We start from the raw sequence: 21858 nt of genomic DNA on the forward strand, positions 1-21858 counted from the left end.
GACCCAGCCTCACAGAGACAGGAGGATAGGGACAGGGCCAGGGAGCAAGGCAGGCGTGTAAGCGTGTGGCCGGGTGCGTACGTGTGCGCAGTACATGCGTCAGGCGGCAGCGAGAAACACAGACCCTAGAGCCCGTTTTCAAACGGGCTTGGGTCTGCTAGTAAAAGAATAAGTGCCATGCCAAAATCCCCTATGGAGAGATGGATTAGCTCAAAACCTGTTAGTAATGTCAGATTCCTATTGGCTACTATGAGTGACAGCAACATAGGAGACAAGTAACCTATGGCTCATTTTACTGAGGAAGAAACATACTTCTTATTTGTATGTGTTTACATACACTTTAACCACTCTGGCGTTCTATTAAGATCGCCAGGGCGGCTGCGGGAGGGTTTTCTTTAAATTAAAAAAAAACTATTCCATGCAGCCAACTGAAAGTTGGCTGCATGAAAGCCCACTAGAGGGTGCTCCCGATCCGTAATTCTGATCGCCTCCGGCGGTCAGAATTAAAAAGGAAGGTTGCAATGAGCAGCCTTCCTTGTTTTGCTTACCTCGTCGCCATAGCGACGAGCGGAGTGGCGTCATGGACGTCAGCCGACGTCCTGACGTCAGCCACCTCCGATCCAGCCCTTAGCGCTGGCCGGAACTGTTTGTTCCGGCTACGCTGGGCTCGGGCGGCTGGGGGGACCCTCTGTCGCCGCTGCTCGCGGCGGATTGCCACAGAGCGGCGGCGATCAGGTAGCACACGTGGCTGGCAAAGTGCCGGCTGCGTGTGCTGCTTTTTATTTCATTAAAATCGGCCCAGCAGGGCCTGAGCGGCACCCTCTGGCGGTAATGTGGTTAACCAGTTTCGGACCGACGCAGTTTAAATCTACGTCGGGCGGGTGGAGCTGCGGTTCCGACCGGACGTAAGCTCTACGTCCCATTCACCGCGCGTCCCTGCCGCTCTCGCCACTCTGTCCCCGCCGCAATGTGCTGCCCTGCCGCCTCTATGACGGCAGAGCACTGTGAGCCGGGCAGGAGCCGTTTTCATTGGCTCCTGGCCCTGTCTTTACCGTAAGCCAATCCCATTGGCTTACATTAAGTGACAGAGACGGCAGAGAAAGCAGCCTGAGATGGGGACAGAGTGGCGTGACCGGCGGGAGCGACGGATTTTTGCGGCGATTCGTCGGTATGCAGCGTTTTAGTGTACCAACAGCCTCTGGTCTTGCAGAGGCTGCTGGTACCGAAGTGGTTACATTTTAATATTTTCAGGACAGTGGTCCTTTGCCAAACAAAAACCAAATGGGATTTTTCCACAAAGGAATAAGTCCTGTTACTTGGCAGTTGCAGGATTATAAGGGGTGACACCAGCATCCTGCTGTACCTCGCTGCTCGCTGACGTTCGGAGCTGCCAGTGCTGGATCCCCGGAGGGTGGAGAAGGACAGGGAAAGCCTCATTAGGATCCAGAGGCTTCCTTCTTAAGGTAAGTATCCCCCAGGGACGGGGCAGGGGCATGGAGTACAAGAGGGAAGAGATATAGATGGTGAATCCTCAACTGATAAAGCCAGTGGCTTTTTGCCTGCACAGTAGCACTGACATCTCATGTACAGAGAAGGAAGCCTTTACTTTCAAGACACAGACACAGATCATTTACAGTATATTGTGCTTTTCTCCTGGCGGACTCAAAGCGCCAGAGCTGTAGCCAGTAGAACAACTTGTAGGTCCCTCACTTGTAGGTAGTCTTGTAGGTCCCTCCCAGTTCACTTCTTCGATATTCTGTAGGCTCGATAGCGCATGTGCAGTTGCACCCAGACAAAGTAGTGCAGGGCCTACAATGGATCGAGGAAGAGGTCCACAAGGACAGCAAGGGACCTTCAAGAATACGGGGGCTGGAAGAAGTCCCAGGTAAGTAAAAGGGAGCACATTACAATTGCCTTGGTATAGTTCCCCTTACAGAAGGCATACAAACCTATGTATACAAGGAGTTACATTGTATAAACTGGGGATCTCTTCAACGTAACCTAAAGTGAGAGGGATGTTGGTTGCCAGGTTCCCATGCTGATCTCTTAGATTCCCCCAACCAGAAAAAAAGAGGCAACCTGTGGAATCAGAAACCCTAATCTGCTTACTCATTCTGCATCAGTAATTCAGATGGTATTATAGTAATTCCACCCTGTTGTTGACTAAGCAATCACTAGTTTTCACGGGAGGGGACTGTTGGGGGGTGGGGGGTATAGTATGAGTTTGCCCTTCAAATCCTTGTTAATAGATTCCCCATTAACCTTTACCTTATTTATTTTTCGGTTTCTTGATGTCTATTCTGCTGTACCGCTTCTGTAGCAGTATGTTTACGCTGAGCTGAGTAGTACGTTAAGTTTATTAAGCATCCCAATAGATTTGGAAAGCATTGATAGGTTTGTAAGCATCTGGCTCCTGTGACTACAGCTGCTTTATCACTGGCTGGGTATTAAGTAAGCCTGTGTCTCAGTGCGCTCTGAGCACTGTGAAGTTAATGGACTGTTCAGAGTTACACAATGGGGTGGGTGCGCTCACCGTTCCTGGTACACTCAATGATCTGTCTCAAAGAGGTAAAAGTTTTATAGCGGAACCTTGCTGTCATGTCATCCACATTGTACAGGGAAAACCGCTCTTCTTACCAGTAAACCAGCAGTGTTCTCCTTTGCGACAGTAAGGCCCAGTGGCCTAGCTACAGAGCCATGGGCCCCTGTGCAAATTTTACACTGCTCTCGTTAAGCATAACTGCACGATACAGACCAGCAACACTAGCTCTCCAACAATGGCTACCGTGTGAGAGAGGTGTAATGAATGGTTTGTCAATGGTAACACTATTCAATGCACATATAGGGCTTGATTCACTAAAGCGTGATAACTGCTGTGATGGTGCTATCACAGCTGTTATCACGTGATAACTGCTATCACATATCATAGCACTTATCACGTGATAACTGCTATGAAAGCAGGTATCATGCTTTAGTGAATCAAGCCCAATGGTTTACACGCACGTTTGCACGTGCAAAGCTTTTAGGCGTGATAACTGAGTTATCACGCTTTTTGTGAATCAAGCTCATAGAGGTGATACGAGAAGGTTGAGGGTGAGTATGTGCACCCTATGGGAAGAAACACAACGACAACGGGAGCCCAGATGGTGCAGTACGTCACAGAGATTGATGAATACATTAAATGGTGTTGAAATAATAATCACAAAGGTGGGTTGCAGAAGGGCAACCGACCACTGCAGGCAGGTGGAGATGCACAAACCCGACTCCACTTGGCGAAGGTCGCTCTCTTGAAAAAACTCTTACACACTGGCAAACTAGGTAGTGTCAGAGACCACCAGTGGTCAGGTGTAGGAGCACCCCTTTTTTACCCCTTCTTTACCATAGAGGTGATAACTACCACTATGGCACCAAAAAGAGCTGCTTGAGGACAGAGGCGTAGCTATGGAGGGGCAAAGGGGCACAGCACTGTGAGGACGCTGAACGCGGCCGCCGCACGTCCACATGCATGAGAAGCGGCTTGCTAGCCTCCCGAAATGCCCCTGCTTCTCATCCGGCCTCTCTCCATCTGCAGAGGAATCCAGAAATGTTAATAACAGTAGAAGTCTCACTGGCTCTGACAATCTCTCCTCTGCAGCGGGCCCAGCATCCTCTTCTTGGTAACAGCAACATCATGTGACAAGAAACTTCATTGTTACCAAGGAGAGGACGCTGGGCACTCTGCAGAAGAAAGATGACATCATCGCTGAAACGTCCCCATACACTAAAAACCGTAGCAACTCTCTGTTACAGGAGCCCTGGTGCAGTCATAGCCTCTGCATCCCCTATTTCCATGCTGCTGGTAGGGCTCATGTCATACAGTTGTTGCAGCAACTGAGTGAATAAGTATCAGCTGTTGTCAGATTTCAGCTGCTGCTTCCAGTTTCCCAGCAATGGAAGAAAGGTTGCCAGTATTTTTGAGAAGCACCAATTTAAGATACAGGTGACAGATGAAGTCTGTCGCTAGTACAAACCGGTCACAGTGTCTACAGAAAAGCTGATGTGTAACCGCCGCCAGTGTAAAAATATTGGCAAATTACAGATATTCTACTCTGAATCACGAAGCAATTCCAGTAGTAGAATATTAGTAATCTTTACCAGTATTTTACCATGGCCAAGCCCACTGATCTGCAAACGTGGTTCTCCAGCAGTTAAGGAACTACTAGTCCCACAATGCATTGCGGGAGTCTGACAGCCACAGTCATGATACATAAAGAAAAGCATTGTGGGACTAGTAGTTCCTTAAAAGCTGAAGAGCCAAGTTTGCAGCTCACTGGCCTAACCTAACATTATTCTTACACAAGCCCACCCTCTCAATGTGTAACCCTAACCGACCCGCTTTCTCCATGCCTAGCCTTAACCAATCCCCTCCACACATGCACACCAATGCCTAAGCCTAACTGACCCCCCTCTGGATGCCTAACTGGCGACCCCCCCCCCCCCATTCCCTAACTCTAAGAGCTTCCCTCTTTTTACCTAACCCTAACCGCCCCCACTGCAATATCCACCGGTACTAATGCCTAACTCTAGCCTACCAATCCCTTCCACAATCTATGCATATATAATTGCTGCCTTTGCCGTTGAATACTCCCTCCTTTAAGTAACGCCTCTGACGCTATTAGCGTCCAAATTATCCCCCGGACGCCACAATTAACACTGTGGTCTGTGTGGCTCCCATTGTAACATAGTGGCATCAGTGCGTAACCACTGTCCAAATAACTGTTTGGTCTGTGTCAGTTGTACAGAATGACTTTACTCTATCATCTGTAATTATCACCTGGTTTTGTGCATCACTATTTAGTGATCTGTAAAATAGCAATCAGTTGCTTTATAAATATGGCGATTACAAATTTCTGCTGAAACTGGTAAAGATTAAAAAACAAGGCAGCCATCCCAAGTAAAAGTGGTGACCATTTAAATCAGCTGCTGCATTTATAAATAGGGCGATCAGAAACGTGACGTGTTTTCTGGCGGTTTTTATAAACAGTCCCCGCAGGTAGACATTATTCCCTCTGAAAGGATGGCGTTTTCCACAAGTCCGTGCACGGAAGGTGAAACAGAATATTTTCCTAGGACTCGTACCCTTGAACAGCAGAGAGTTATTTATAGCATGGTTTCAAACTAAAACACAAAACACACAAACTAGTGCTGACAACGTCGTCATGGCAACCAGTGTTTCAGGACTTACTGCGGAGAGGACATCACGGTGCTGACACTTCCACCAAACGAGCCCAAATTTACCAGTGAATAAATGTCAGACCAATAGCCGACGCGGACCACTCCGGAATATGAAATGATAAATAATAACTCGCCGCTGCCCTTAATGGTATTTAAAGTAGACCTGCCGGTAATGGCTGGAAGCGTTTGTGTAAATGGAATGCATACAGGCACTCAGGAACACCTGATCAACCCTCTCTTTCTCAGCAGAGTGCCCAGATCCAATGCCTTCCTGTGCAAAAGAAATCAGGCTAACGCCCTAACCCTTTCCCCTTGCAAGCTTGCTGCCAACCAATTTTTGCAAAGCAGAGGCTGCGAGAAAAATAGGAATCGGCCCTTGTGGGCTGGTTTTGCACTTTATATGCATAGCGGAAGGAAACTGCAGTGGGATGTGGGAGGAAACTGCAGTGTCCAGAGTAAACCCCCACACACAGTGAGAATGTACAAACCCCATGCACATATTTGATACTATGCACTACATTACCTTGAGGCTGGGTTCACATATGACATAGCGTGAAAGGCTGTGTTTTATGTCAATGTTGTGTGCGTTTTTTGTGCGTTTGTGATTTGTTGCATTTCATTGTGGTTCATGCGTTTTGCGTGCGTTTTATTGTTTGCGGTTCGCATATACAAAAATGCATACGCGTTTTCCATGCGTTTTTATATTTTTATTTATGCAAATCACTTGGAAGACAACAGGAAGCGGAAATACAGCAAAAAAAAATTTCTTTTAGGAAAAAACGCATATAAAAACGCATAGAAGCGTTTTTATATGCATTTTTCCTGCGTCCCATAGCGTTTTCCGCAACGCTAGCGTTTCTACTATGTGTGCACCCAGCCTGAGGCGTATTCACTTATCAGTGGTAAAATTGCCCTGCACTAGACATTGCTAGTGTAACACAGGCTTTGTAAATAGTGAAACGTACATTACATTAGCAATACGGCCGTTACCTAGGTAACAAGAGTCAAGCTAATAGTGTAAAGAGCGCAACGTCAACGCCATGAGTGGAAGTAAAATCCATGTGTGTTGTTTGGGCTTGGCAATTTTACCACTGGTTAGTGAATCCCCCCCAAAAAAACACCACAACCACTTCACTAAGGCCCCACTCACACTAAACCGCCATCAAGTATGCACGGATGAACCTGCGTACGCACACTACAATGGCTGAACTAAGCAGCTGCCCACAATTGCGCCACCCACACTAAGCTGCCGCCCTCAGATGCTTCCAGGTCGGTGCATATTTACAACCTTTGGTTAGCATATAGCAGTGATGGCTAATCTTGGCACTCCAACTGTGATGGAACAACAAATCCCATGAGGCATTGCAATACTCTGACAGCTCTAAGCATAACTCAGGGAGGCAGAGGCATGATGGGATTTGTAGTGTTGTCAGAGCTGGAGTGCCAAGGTTAGCCATAACTGGTATATAGGATGCCCCTGTATTCCATATCAATATCTGTACAATAACCTGATGATCTCTATTCAGCTTCACTATGCAGGTGGAAATACACAGCAAAATGGCTATAGAACTCAACATCAAGTAAACAAGACACTTGAAGAAAACCTGTTGCATATGTGTAAGCTTATATTCAGATGTAATAAGTGATTGAAGGACTTGCCTGCTGTTTTCTTCTATTTCTCATTTTCCAATCCTCATAGGAAATGAATTATGAGCACAGGAAGCCTCAGCCTGTGCCCTTCAGTTGCCTTCCTCAGTGTACTGAAGAATGACTGTTGGTTCCCTTGAAAAGTGTGTGCTGTTTCCCACTGTCCAGCCTGCAGTGCTGATTTGTGACTGAGCCATGAAATATAACTGGTTGCCATAGGCAACAAGTAAATTTTCTTCCTACCCATGATGCTCTAGGTCCTAGAGTCTAGGATACAGTTTTATTTCTGTCACCGCAAAAGCTGCTCTAAGGTAATTGAGGACAGGTAACAGCAAATTCTGTCACCGACATCACATGACTTGACATGGTGACATTTGGCCTACAGGAGCCCAATTAGTCAGACAGGAAGGGGAGGGCTCAGTGTATAATCTTGGCCTGGCTTTCTCTCCATTAACATAAGAAATCATTTCAAAACAGAAAAATGACAATGAAGGCAGACATGTTCCAATCATGAACTGGCAACATGCATTATGTTTTCACATGCTGACAGTGACAGGTTCTCTTATTAGCATTACGCTACAAGCTAGCATGAAGCCGGAAGATACATCTTAAAAATGTAGATGATAAAATCAACACGTTTGAGAGAAGAAGAATGAGCGCGCGTCGCATTGTCTGCGCCTCTTCCGTATTTTGTTGTCCCCAATTATTCCAGTTACAGAGCTCTCGGCGTAATGAATTCTTGAGTAAAAACACACTTCAGAGAATTTCCTCTGTATCCTACTGAGCAGAAGGCTGTCAATTTTGCATACAAATCTGGAGAGAACTTGGGAGTCTGTTGCTTATTGTGCTGCCTGTGATAACAGTGATTCGCATCTGAAGATGTCGAGGGGAGGAGGTACACCTTGTACAATGGGCTCACAACCAATTTACTAAAATCTTACCAGAAGTGCATATTTTTCAAGTAACCCGTCCCATACTCCAATTTCACAGAATCGCAACTCTAAAGCCCATTCGCAGGTGTTTACCGCGGAATCGCCGGCGATTGCTAGCGCTTTTAAAAGCGCCAGTGTAATGTACAGTATATGGCAGTGATCTCACTGTCGTGATCGCGAGCAATTCGCAGTAAACGCAATTGTGGTGCATGCATAGCTTTTTTGTGATTTTTGAGCGATTACGATTGCAATATTAAAAAGCGCTTGCCGCGATCGCTCAAAAATCACAAAAAAGTACACTTAAAAATATGTGTTTATCGCAAAAAATTGCCACCGCAAACCGCGGTGCTAATCGCTAGCTTAATCCCCAGTGTGAATGGGCAATTTCCACTGCAGCCTAATTGCACTGGTTTCCCCCATGGGAGTTTGGAGGCAAGACCAGACTATTAAAATCAATAGGCCCAAATTGCGTGCAGGGACAAAAAAATGCTGCTTGCTGCAGTTTTCTGTACAATGCATCCAATGGCTATAGTGATTCGGATGTTGCATCAACACCACGGGTGCCATGTCTGTTTCCGAAACGCCATTGGAAATCTGCCCTTAGTCCTTTTACACGCAAAATGCAAACGCAATGCGATTTTGTTGCAATTTGACAATGCCATTTTGGATGCTTGGAAGTCAAGGAGGAAATGCAGAAAAAATTCAGTAAGGAGGACTTTTGTGATCAAACAAAATCGCACAAGTCTAAAAGAGTTCCTGTGATTTTGATTATTTTGCTAATGTACTTGCCTTTTGTGATGTGCATGGAAAACACACAGCAGAATGATGTGCAGTATAAAACGGGTCTTAGGGCGATTTTACACTTTAAAGGGACTCCGAGCACCTCCCATGGGCATGCCTTTAAGACTCCGACCAGTACTGCAAAGTACTTAAAGATGCATACCTTTCTGTAGCTTGTGCTCTCCTCTTTCATTTGATGCCTGAATCGCTGTTCTACACCAAATAGTTTAGATTTCAATTTCAAAATCGTGGCTGCCATCTTGGCTATGTTATAACTTCCGGGTCACCCCTGTCTTCTCTGTTAGAGAAGTGCATCACTGAATGAAGCAGGAAGAGGAAGTGACACGCATGGCCATTGCAAGAGGCTCCTCCAGAGGGGTCATAGCACAATTTTGTTGGAAGTCGTCTGGAATACAATTGCTTTTTTTATACAATGTTCATTTATAGATTACTTAGTCAGTGTTTGCCCGTTGTAAAATCTTTCCTCTCCCTGATTTACATTCTGAAATTTATCACTGATGCACTGATGACATCTTTAGTTCTGCCAGGTGATCTGTACTGAATGTTCGTTACTGAGAGTTCTATGCACAACGGCAGTTGAAAAATACGTTATTTCTCACAATGCAACAAAAGTCACAAACAAACTGTCAGGACCATGGTCATGACATCACACTGTGGGAGGGGTTTCACCACAATATCGGCTACAAAGACCCCCCCTGGTAATGTATTAGAGAAAAGGTAAAGATTTCTTGTTTGAAAGTTGGTATCAGCTACTGATTGCGATGAAGTTCAATCCCGGGTTAAAGTTCCTTTTGAATGTGTTTTAATGCATTTTAATGAGTTGCACTGCGTAGCGTTTTGTCATCTACAAAAAAACACGCAGCATGCATTTTTATGGATGCCAAAACGCAAGGCAACGCATTAAATGTAAAAGGGCCATTTGGTTGCATTTGCACTATGCATGTGTTATAATTAAAAAGGGTGCATGCACATTTGTGTGTTTCTACCGTGGTGCATCAGATTCCATTGGAGAAACACAAGCCAAGCTGTTTGTTGCCGGACGGACACTATGGGCTTGATTCACAAAAGAGTGCTAACTGTTAGCACGGGCGTTTTGCGCGAATTTTGCATTGTGTGATCGCAAATTTTCGATATCGATTTCATGGGAAAATTCGCATTTGCGCGCGAAAACGTTATCGTTTTGCACTAAAATTCGCGATCGCGCGCAATGCGAAAATTCACATTGCACTCTTTTGTGAATCTTTTGTGAATCAAGCCATATGTATGCTACGCCTGCGTTCCAAATAAATGGCAATGTGGTTCTGTGAGTTGTGATGGACTCGTTACCAGATGCGACTGGTTTTGAAATTGTTTATGTTGTGCTGCATGTGCACCACAGCGGAAACAGTGTGAATTTGGACTAATATGGCCTCAATTCACTAAGATCATGCTGGAGATAAGGCAAGAGAAAACTTCCCACTACACAGTGAGAGAGTTATCTTATCTCTTCATTCCTTAAAGGGACTCCGAGCTCAAAATAGAATAGAAATTAGTACTCACCTGGGGCTTTCTGCAGCCCAGTGTAAGTCGGGACGTCCCAGGCCGGTGTCCTGGCTCTTCTGCCATGGTCTCTTCTGAAATGGCTGGCCGGCGGCAGCCGGGCGACACTGGCCCCGAGTGCCGTGCTCCTCTTCCTGATACGTCATGACTGTCGTCACCACGCTGGCCGCCTCGCGTCATCATGGCGGCCTGCGTGACAGTACGGGGCATGCGCGATTAAGCCGCGCACGCGTCGTACTGTCACGCCGGCCGCCATGATGGCGCGAGTCAGAATTCTGGAGATATTTTAAGGATTGAAGAGTTAACTTTAGAGATCTCACCTTAACTTAAAGACAGAAGAGTTAAAGGAATACTATCGATTCACATATTTTTTTCTATTGACACAGGAATTGTTTGGGAAGTGCTGCTAAGTACTGGTGTATATATTTTAGTAGCAATCTCTTTGTTTACTGTTATCAAAATACTTTCAAACTTTACTGACAAGACTGAGCCATGAGGAGAGGGGAAATTCCCCTCACACTTGATCAGTTAACTCTATGTTTAACTCTGTGTGTGACAGAGAGAAAGCTCCCAACAGCTGCAGCTTCTGTGTCCTGTGTTTCTGACTGAAGTGTCTGAAGAGAGCAGTGGAAATGTCTGTGACTAATTGTCACAGCTTTTTATACTGTTTTTGCTTTCAGCGTTTGATATGTTTGATATTTGCTTTCTGTAGTCTGATATGCAACTCTGGCTGTGCATTGAAGCAGACACCCCTTCTGCAATTGATTTGTCCCAATATAGCTAAATCCTACCCTCAATAAATTACAGCTTTTGCCTCTGATATTTAACATGAAAAGTAGGAAAATGTTTACACAGATACTTAGACATTATTTTTACATTGTCATTTTAGAACACTTGGGTATTGATAGTATTCCTTTAAAGAGACTCTGAAGCGAGAATAAATCTCGCTTCAGAGCTCATAAATAGCAGGGGCACGAGTGCCCCTGCTAAAACGCCGCTATCCCGCGGCTAAACGGGGGTCCCTTCACCCCCAACCCACCCACCGCAAAAGTGTGTCGTAGAAAAAGTCGCTGGCTGTCTCTTCCTGGAGGCAGGGCTAACGGCTGCAGCCCTGCCTCCAGTCGCGTCTGTCAGCGGCGCATCGCCGCCTCTCCCCCGCCCCTCTCAGTGAAGGAAGACTGAGAGGGGCGGGGGAGAGGCGGAGATACGCGCTGACAGACGCGCGTGGGGCAGGGCTGCGGCGGTTAGCCCTGCCCCAACCAGGAAGCGCTCCCCCGGTGTATCGAGGGGGATTTGGGGGTGAAGGGACCCCCGTTAAGCCGCGCTATAGCGGCGTTTTAGCAGGGGCACACATGCCCCTGCTATTTATGAGGTCTGAAGCGAGATTTATTCTCGCTTCAGACTCTCTTTAACTTTAGGTTTGCCTGAGGTAAAAGGTTTCCTGAATACTACATGCCTTATCACCATGGTGATAACTCTAGAAACGTTATTAAAGACAGGAGATTAGCTTAGTGAATTGAGGCCTATATATTTTGGCGTATAAGACTACTTTTTAACCCTTGAAAATCTTCTGAAAAGTCGGGGGTCGTCTTATACGCCGGGTGTCATTGATGCCGGGTGATACGCCCTATGCTGTTACTGAATCTCAGATTGTAGTGAAGCGGCGCAGGTGCACATGTGCGAGATCTGAGAGGCAGAGAGGGAGGTAAGTAGGATACAAGGGTGGGCCAGAAGGGTGAAAGAGGCGCGTTTTATGGGCACAGCGAGATCTATTCTTTCATACCACACTGATAAACAGGTGGACAAGGAGAGCTGACCAATGCACTTAGGGAGAGTTGACTAATCCAACCAGTCAATCGCCTATATACTGCTGTATACTGGGTACCACATACAGTACAGCACCATTATCTGTTCATACATAGCACCAGTATATGGTGTTTTTTTAATTTTTATTTGGTGTTTGTTGGAAGAGGGGTAGTCTTATACGGCGAGTATATCCCAAACTCTATATTTTAACTGGAAAAATTGGGGGGTCGTCTTATACGCCCAGTCGTCTTAGCTTTTTATTACTTGGGTTTTTCCTGTTGTCTGTGTCCTCAGTAAAGAGGTCACCTCACGTCTTTAGGGCCTGTCTCCACTAACAAGTAATGCGAGTGCCAAATTGCATTCCTTCCGCTGGCATCCGCGTCGCGTCCACATCTCCCAATGCGGCAGTGTATGGAGGGGACTGCGGGTGGATGCGGCCGTGCGAGAATCTGCAGCTTACTGCAGATTCTCGGGTCGCTCCGCACACAATGCACCGGTCTATGTAGCCACATTGCACTGCTAGTGGAAATGGGCCCTTGCCCCATTGCACGCATCCGCTCCTGCACTGCGTCCCGCTCCATGAAGTAGAGCGGAAGGATCATGCAGGTCGGGCATGTCCGCTCCGACGAGCGGAACGCAGGGAGCGGAACTGAGCGGAACGTAGCAATGTGAACTTTCCCACCGGGAAAGCATTGGTTTCGCTGCTGCGTTCCGTTCATCGGAGCGGAACGTAAGCTATTTTAGGCTCAATGTGAACCGAGCCTGAAGCATCGCAGGAAATAACCAAGACAAGAATATCAATAAATGCCTGGAAAAGGTTCTAATTGCTCTTGCTCAAGATCATCCCGCTTCTAGGAGCGCAGTGCAGACAAAAGGTGGCCATACACACAAAGATTTCCACCCAATGTGGCAAAACAATGAATCCCTCTCTGGAACCTGATCAGCGGGGGAACATTTCCTACCACACAGGACAAGATTGATTCTCAACAGATTTCAGCAGGAAATCTTTTGCCTAATTGAACGAACCATCTATCTACTACCACTCCTGCCCCGCCCCCAATCTAGATCCAACGAACCTATAGTTTTGAATGACTCTGGCCCAAAATCAATCGAAATTACTGCTGATCAAACGTGCAATAGATACCCGGCAGCTTCAATCAGAGTGATCGAATCTGCCAGTAATTTAGCAGTAAAATCGATGAATGTATGGCCTGCTAAAGTTGCGTGAGAAGATCACAGCCTGAGTCTTAGGAGGTCCTGCACCAAACGCCTGGTAAAGAGGCTCCTGAATGCAAAGTAGGATAATCTCCGAGGCAACCTAGGCAGGTGCCTAAGGCCTAATGGGTGTCAAGGGGCCCAGCTGCCCCCTTTTTTACCTCTCTCCTACCTCAGCTTACTAGAAAGATTATAATGGGGAGCCAAAACTACTACCTTGCCGTGGGCCCCTTTTACACTAAAAGTGGACCAGAACTCTTGCACAGGACAGAAGGAAAACAAAGAGAAATGCACCCTGTATGTATTTAGAGCATTTAGCCTGTCTAATTCCCCCTCATCTGTGACTAATCACATCCGTAATTTTATCTCTCAGCTGTGTCAGCACATGAATCTCCTCTGCCACGGCAGAGCAGCTAATTTGTAAACACAAGGGGCTCGATTCACAAAGCGGTGATAACTCAGTTATCACGCCTAAAAGACTTTAGGCGTGATAACCTTTGCACTAGCAAAGTTATTACCGCTTTGTGCTCTAACTCGCGCGAAGCTACCGCGCGTACGTCCTATAGGGCTTAATGGGAGCTTCGCGCGAAGTGCCGGGTGCTGCGCGCAAAACTTTGCGCGCGGAAAATTCGCGCGAGTTTCTTCTTATCATGCCTAAACTGAGTTTAGGCGTGATAAAGGGGTTTTCACTCGCGTGCAAACACTTTGCACCGCTTTGTGAATCAGGCCCAAGATGTCAACAATATGTCTGCTTCCATGAAAGCAGGAAGTAGACACACTGCAGATTTATAGCAGGATTTGTATCAGCTGTAACAAAGAAATGTTTTTCTTTAAAGGTTAGTATGTTGTTATGTATCTTTTAGAACAGAGAGGAAGTTCTGAGTTTAGCTCCACTTTAAATGGTCTTTGCCTGAATGCATAGTCATAGTCCGTACAGTGGACGAGGGATAATATTCGTGCCTGGGAGCCATTTTTAACCACTTTTAAAAAGAGTCAACACCATTAAACATAATAAAGTGACGACCGTTTCAAATGAAAACAGATATCAAAATACATTTAATTCCTGTTTCCACCGACTCTCTCGCCCTTCTTCAGGCCCATTAGCGGGACTGGTAGAATTATTTACAAATTCAGCCTAATGAGCCGGGCTACTTAGGAATGCATCCAAACAAATGTAAATCAGCTCTTTGAAGGGGGATCCGGTAAAATGATGTTGAACTCGGCTTAATGGGGGTTTGGGAGTTTTCATATTTTTTTTCTTTAGCCTCCCGAACGAGCAACACATCATCTTTAGCCGGCTTTGGAGACCCGTATCTATCCAAACGTGTTTGCCTGAAGGTTGACGCTTTAATATATAATTTATGGCAATAATCAAGCACCTAAGTCTATCCACAATCCCCACCGCGTTAAGCCGACGTCCTCGTAGAGACTTTTGTGTTTTCCAATATGTTGCTTAGTTAATTGTAACCCTCCAGTTGAGCTTCTATCCCCTTTATGCTGGGAGGCAGGGGACGGGAATGGAAAAAAATACATATTCATAAGCGGCTCAGCACTCAATTACTGCCTGGCAAAATCGCGGCGGATAATGAACTGAATTTATTCTGAATTATATTCCGCACGAGATGCGCACAAATGACACGCATATGTTTCACTCTTACCAAGAGATGGCTGCTTGTTGGTCACAATTCATCTCATCTCCTGAATGCAATATGGTCATTTGGGTCGACGCACTTCTGCACTGCGACGTCGCCGCGCCGAACGCGTCTGAGGCTTATTTGCATACGGCTGACGTGGCAACTGCTGATCTGTAATGTTCATATGATAGACGTGGAAGCCTGAGATTTAATGAACCCAAGATAGTAGAGAGAGATTTAAAATAATAAGCACACTTGTAGCTTAACGACTATCGCACATCCAGGCTAATCAAGCAAGATAGCTAATGGAGATTTTCACTTTTTTGTCTTTCTTACTGTACTTGCAGAGGCCATGGCCGGATTTCAGACAAGGCCACACAGGCCATGGTCTAGGGCACCAGGAAAGCAAGTGGCAGGTAGTGGGCAGCAGGGTGGCAGTAGCAGTTAGCCTGCCGAACACCGGCGTAACTACCGGGGATGCAACCCCATCAGCTGCAGGGGGCCGGGGCCCCTCTAGGGCCAGCCCACCGTGTGCAGGGGGAGCGATGTCTCCCGCCTGATTCTGGACCCCCCAGCCTGGTGTTCAACTGTCCCCGGCATCCTATAGACGCGCCATCTTGCCGTAGCCCTTCACTCTGCCTGTCAGCGCAGGAGATTTGCTTCAGGAGGATCGTCGGGGGATCTGCGCACCAGAGGCTGGGAGAGGAGACTTCTGCCAGGTGAGTGAATTGTTCTTTTTTTTTTTACAGGTGCATTTTTTTTTCTGGTGACTGCTTCGCACATTACGATTTTTTGGTGATTGTTGCCCACATTACGATATTCTGGTGAACGCTGCCCACGTTACGATTTTCTGGTGAATGCTGCCCACGTTACGATTTTCTGGTAACTGCTGCCAACGTTACGATTTTCTGGTGAATGCTGCCCACGTTACGATTTTCTGGTGAATGCTGCCCACATTACGATTCTCTGGTGACTGCTGCCCACGTTACGATTTTCTGGTGACTGCTGCCCACGTTATGATTTTCTGGTGACTGCTGCCCACGTTACGATTTTCTGGTGACTGCTGCCCACGTTACGATTTTCTGGTGACTGCTGCCCACATTATAATTTTCTGGTGACTGCTGCCCACAATATGATTTTCTGGTGAATGCTGCCCACAATACGATTTCCTGGTGAATGCTGCCCACGTTACAATTTTCTGGTGACTGCTGCCCACAATAGGATTTTCTGGTGAAATGCTGCCCACTTTATGATTAATTTACTATGAAACACTGCCCCAATATGATTATTTGGCACCTATGGGGGGGGGGGGGCATCCAAATATTCGCAGGGGGGCCCAGTGATTTCTTGTTACGCCCCTGCTGTCGAACATTCGTCCTGCTACAGAATATGGACATAGGCGGCTACTAACAGCCGGATCTGGCACTAGGGGAATGAAGGGGCAGCGAGCGGGCACTACAGTGATCTCTGAGCTGCATGTCACTCATCAAATGTGCAGCTCGCCAAAGAGCTTACAATCTGATCCCTGCCATCATGTCACTAACTGTCCTGAGAGGAGCTTATAATGCAATCCCTACCACCATTTCACTAACTGTCCTCAGAGGAGCCTACTACAATGTAACCCCTGCCGTGTTGGGGGGGGTGTTAGGATGCTGTCAGTCTGGGAGCAGCTGGTGATAATGGGCCTTGGCCGTTAAAAAGTACAAATCTAGCCCTAGTAAAAGCATTTTAGGGATAATCAAAAGGCTCTACCATTGGCTTAACAAACTTCCTAGGGTCACAGGACTGATTTTATTGCTTACATGATTTGTTTAAACTCAATTTAAAGTGATCCATTAAAAAATGGATGCAGCTGTTGCATACCTTCTGAGAATGCACATTGTCTATTTATAATGTGTTCCAAATTAGTCACTCAGAATACATATACAGATCAGAAATGTAAGCTGAAGCATTCCAGATAATTGAAGTATTGTCCCCACAATTTACACAGTGTGTACATGCATGATGCAGGAAAGACCAATTTAGAGTTTTCCCAGTTGTATTAGTGCAGCCAGGGCCATATTTCTGGAAAGGCCTCAAAGGCTGCAGCGCAAGGGGGCACTCAGGCATGAGATAGGGGTTGCAGCATATAAAAGAGTAGGCAGCAAATGAAAAGGGAAGCTGATGTCCAAGAGAGCTTGATATGAACGAGAGGGGCTGCTGTATATGGATGATACGCATGGAAGAGGGGGCTGCACATGGAATGGGAGGGGTTGCTGCAACTGAAGGAGAGCCCCAATGTACTTGGCCTAGGGATGGAAAAAGTATAAATCCAGCCTTGAGTGCAGCAGGAATCCTGCAAGTCCCTGAGGTAGAAACTCTGATCGTGGATTCCTCCTGTGGCTCCATGTCACCCTCCCTCCTTTCCCATAACTTGCTGGCTCATCTCTCCCCCAAACTCCTACCAATCCAATATTGTTTCCCAACATGTGTTGTCCAGTTGCTGAGGACAATATTGTGTTGTTGCCTTGGTGGACCTTATTTTCTGCCAGGACTCATAGTCTCGCCTATGACTCCATTCTATACCAGAATTCCCAAAGAGATCTGTATGACCCCCAATTAACAGTCACATGTTTGCCCATGTGGCCCCCATCGATGACAGAAGTTTTAGGTTGGCAGTGGTTAGCAAACAAAGCAAAACAAAGGGCACACCACAGGTGGATGAAGCTAGGGTTTCAAACAAGCACATGCCTGATGTTACGCTGCCATTTTGCTGCATGAAATTGTATCCAGAAGACGCTCACAGCTGGCAGCCAAGAGGCTGAACTGCCCGACAAGCGCACATTTCAACTTCCTGTGGAAAAGGGGCCTTAGACACACAGTCTGCTAAACTGATAGAAAAGTGAGTTGAGCTTTGAGCTTTCCTGATAGTCAAAGAAGCCTTTCATGAGGTTAAAAAAATCAACAAGATAGCTGGGAAGGAGGAAGAATCAGAACTAACCTTGACTTTCACAGGACGTATTAAAATTGCTTATTATTTCAGTATCATCCTTTTGTGGAACTACTGATCGCTGTGACATGCAGTGTTTATTGAAGGTGACCTGGGACTGTGTATTTCCTCATTATACGCTCACTTTCAGCCAGCCCCCGATGCTGGCAGGTATAAGGGTGACAGACTGTAATACAGATTGCTCCTTTTATGCAACAAGGTGATGTTTCCATAGTTGATTATTCATTTTCTCTGGATTATCATATCATAAGTTTCCTTTTATCCACCGCACAGAGATAAATTGCTCGACTGCAAATTGCTCACATTCACAGGCCACTGTTTAATCCTGAAATTGCTTTATTACCATTGCTTGTTAAAGCACCGAATGCTTTTTACCCTTTGTTCTCACATCAATATTCATGGGGGTGAATTTACATTATTCTCATGTCTTAAGGTATTCTTAGACTCTTCCAAGTGTGTTTTTAATAATAACTCTCAGACACAGCCATAAAATGAAACCTTTTGTCTAATGCTACGGACTCATTTGCGATAGCTGTCACCTACAATGACTGCCTGTGATTGTTTCAAGTAACATTTTTGGAACAATTGCTGTACAGGCATGATGCTTGACTACCTACCCAGCTACCTGTTGTGCTCTAAGGGGTGGGAAGAGTGCAGGGCCAGATTTGGAAATGTTACCTCCCAAGGCCCACTGTCACGAATCCTGCCCCACCCCCCAACCACTCCATCCTCTGCACCCTTGTCCTATGTGCTCCCCCTGTCACATTCCTTCCATTGATCCTGTGCTCTCGGCTTGTGCTTCTCCATCCTGTGTACTTCCTCCCATTCTGTGCTGTGCTTGGGGGGAGTACAGCACAAGATGAGGGAGCACAGGACCAGTGATCCACTGCTCGCCCCTGTGGAATCAGGGTGGCTGGTGACTGCTGCGGTTTACATGTTTGGCAGTTTAACTGCCTTAGTGTCACAGCCTGCTGCCCGCCCCTTGTTTCCTGGTGCCCTTGGCCATGGCCTTTATGAACTTGCCTCAAATCCGGCCATGGGAGGATGAGACAAGTGAGAAGCATCCTATCTCAGAGATTAGAATAGAAAGGCAACAGCAGACTGCAGCGATCCAATGTAGCCAACTATTAGTTGGAAACACCACAAGGCAAACCTGGCAGTTGTCTAGGGCCTGGAGAGAGTCTAGGGGCCTGGTAGATGCTAGCTCCACCAAATCTTATTTAAAAAGATTATCAGCGATGGGCAAAAACTGCTATGTTGACTAGGGCCCCCTTTTATCTTACTCCTTTCTTAGGAAATGGCTTCATTTATACTGTAGGGGTTTTTCCTCTTCCTCTGGATCAAGTAGGGTATGTGTATGTCCAAGACAGTGATGTACAATTGTTTGGGGGGGGGGGGGGGGTGTTAAAATTAAATTGATGGATGTATGTCTTTCTTTTAACCAAACTAACTATGTAACTATATAGATTGTCATCTAAAGTGATCATGACTTTTCATTACAGGTAACGATGTACGTAGCTTAAAGTGGAATATAACCCTGCATTTCAACTTTGCTCTAAAACATTATTTACAGCATATTATATGCAACCAGCATTTTTTTTTTTTTTACTAGACCAGCATTGGAAGGGTTAGACACAGAGCTTTAAAGTTCCTGGAGAGAACCGCAGACGCATCCGAAGCTTAGATAGATACATTTAAGCAAAACAAAATGTAACAAGTGAGGAATGTTACACACTCTTTGGCTGTCCTCCAACTCCTGCACAGTCAGAGAGAGTGAGTCACATTCCACAGTTGTTACATTTTGTTTTGCTCAAATGTATCTATCTAAACTTCGGCTGCAGGGAACAGTTCTCTCCAGGAACTTTAAAGCTGTGTGTGTAACCCTTCCAATGCTAGTCTAGTAAAAAAAAATGCTGGTTGCATATAATATGCTGTAAATAATGTTTTAGAGCAAAGTTGAAATGCAGGGTTATATTCTGCTTTAAAGCAAATCTGAACTGAAAAATAAAAGTCAAAAACACAAACCTGTCATACTTACCTCTCATGTAGTCTACTCATCAATCACTTTCTCTTCTCCTGCATCCTGTTTGTCCACTGTGGTCAATGGAATTCTGAGCATAGTGAGATATACGGTAGCTTTAGAGCGGGGGGGGGGGGGGGGGGGGAGGGGTGCAGGAGATAGATAGAAGAGATATAGGGCCTTATGCCCTTCAGTTTTTTACCTAACCTAAGGAGATCATTTTTCATTCTGTCTAAAGTAACTTTTTAGCACTCTGCCATTGGAAAAGTATTTTCTTGTTTGCTGATGGATTCAAAATGATTTTAAAAAAGAGATGAAAAATATCTCCTGGGCAAAACTCAGGAGAAAATGTAACGTGAATGAGAGCCATTAAATGCCTTTTAAACTACAAGAAAGCAAGAATATACTCAAAATAATTTTGGTAGTACATTTACATACTTTTTCTTTTTCAATTGTAAAATACTTAAAAGCTATTTTAGAGAGAATATGAAAAGTATCTCAAAGTGATGAGCGTAATGACCTAATTATGATTACGTGACAGTTTGCGTAATTCGCAAAGTTACGAATACAGCTGTAATCAAAATGTTGCGAATTTAACGAAATTATGCAAAATTTCACGTTTATGGGGAATTTTGTAATTACGATCGTTTTTGTAATTACAATCGCTTACGTAACACAAACAAATCAGAATCTCGTGTTTAACACCGAAATTCGTCCGTTCTCTAAATTGTGTTCCAGTCCAGAGCCTCTTGATACATTGAAGTGACAGCACATGCAGGGACCTTTGCATTATCAGATTTTGCAAGGCCCAAGCCAAGTGTTTTAGCATGCATGACCGCTAAGTGCACCTTGACAAAGAGCACCTGTCTTAGAAGTGGCTGCAGGTAGAGCCTCCTGATGCATTTAAAGTGCAATCAGTAATTGCAATCAATGAATGAATTTCCCGAGTTTAGTCATTGCCTAAATGTGCATAATTACAATTTTCTTACAGAATTCCGAATTACGGTTTGTATGAAATGATGAATTCGTGTCGTAGCGGCAAAATTCGTGTCCGTAATTAAGGAAATGCGAAATTACGAAAATTTCAACTCAACACTAGTATCTCCTAGGAGATAACTCAGGAGATAAAGTGTATTGCATATATATAGAGTGTAACAAAGGTGAAGAGTAGGGGGACAAGTGCTGGAGAGGCAGAGATCGATGATATCCTCAGGTGTACACACCCTTTATCTTGAAATGCTGAAGTATTTGACAGCTGTCAATGGAGTAAAACAATAGTACGTGAATGGAAATTCTCTGGCTCTGGGGGAATTAGGTGTCACTCTTATCTATCACATGGAACTGAACATGTACGGCAAATCATTCACAACATCTTGAATAACAATCATCTCATCCTTCATCCCGAAACAGTTGTACGTTTTCCGGCTTTGGAAAGTTGAGCTGGAAAAGTGATAAAGAAGAAACTGATTCGCCTGATTTATTTTACCTATTTCAGCCCAGTCTTTATCTATCCATACATCACGGCCTGACAGATAAACCTGGAGCGAATACGGCTTTGAAAGGCTATCAATTTGTCAATTGTCTCGTACGAAAACGCCCAACACCATAATGAATGCTGGTAAAATAGAGATAAAAAAATAATATATGACGAGCTCTGTTTATTTCCTGTCTCCTGCTGAGGTTTTGGCTTCTACAGAAAATAATATGAAATAATAATATACGTATTAACAGGCAGTACAAATGAAGCCCAAGAGAAAGGGTGAAAAAATAAACTTTCACCTATAGCGAACATTTAGGAGCAGCCAATTGCTAGTCTTCATGTGTGGTCATTCTGTACGGGGTTATTGCACTGCAGAACTGCCCTTAGAGCGCCATTTTCCCATATCAGGTATATGCAGTGCGGCAGGTTAGCCCAGGGGCAGGACAATTGCCCCACCCCTTTCCCCTTGTATATCACCCTGTGGCAAAGTGCACCGATAGGGCAATATGCATAGTTCTGCCTCTACTCAGTGTCGTGCTCCTTGTTGGACAGGAAATGCACTATGCACCTGGGCACCACAA

At 45.4% G+C, this 21858-nt stretch overlaps 1 protein-coding gene and 1 long non-coding RNA gene across 11 annotated transcripts in view; one reads left to right on the top strand and one right to left on the bottom strand.

Annotated features, from left to right (window-relative positions):
- Positions 1 to 21858, bottom strand: part of DAB1 (DAB adaptor protein 1) — a 996155-nt gene that overhangs the window by 798316 nt on the left and 175981 nt on the right. The gene's annotated exons all lie outside the window — the stretch shown is intronic.
- Positions 7093 to 21858, top strand: part of LOC137520877 (uncharacterized) — a 169001-nt gene continuing 154235 nt past the window's right edge. Inside the window, exon 1 of the long non-coding RNA XR_011021958.1 lies at positions 7093 to 7172. This is a non-coding gene — a long non-coding RNA (uncharacterized lncRNA). The remainder of the gene's footprint in view (positions 7173 to 21858) is intronic.

This window comes from Hyperolius riggenbachi, chromosome 6 (assembly GCF_040937935.1).
Source record: "Hyperolius riggenbachi isolate aHypRig1 chromosome 6, aHypRig1.pri, whole genome shotgun sequence".
NCBI classification, from domain to species: Eukaryota; Metazoa; Chordata; class Amphibia; order Anura; family Hyperoliidae; genus Hyperolius; species Hyperolius riggenbachi.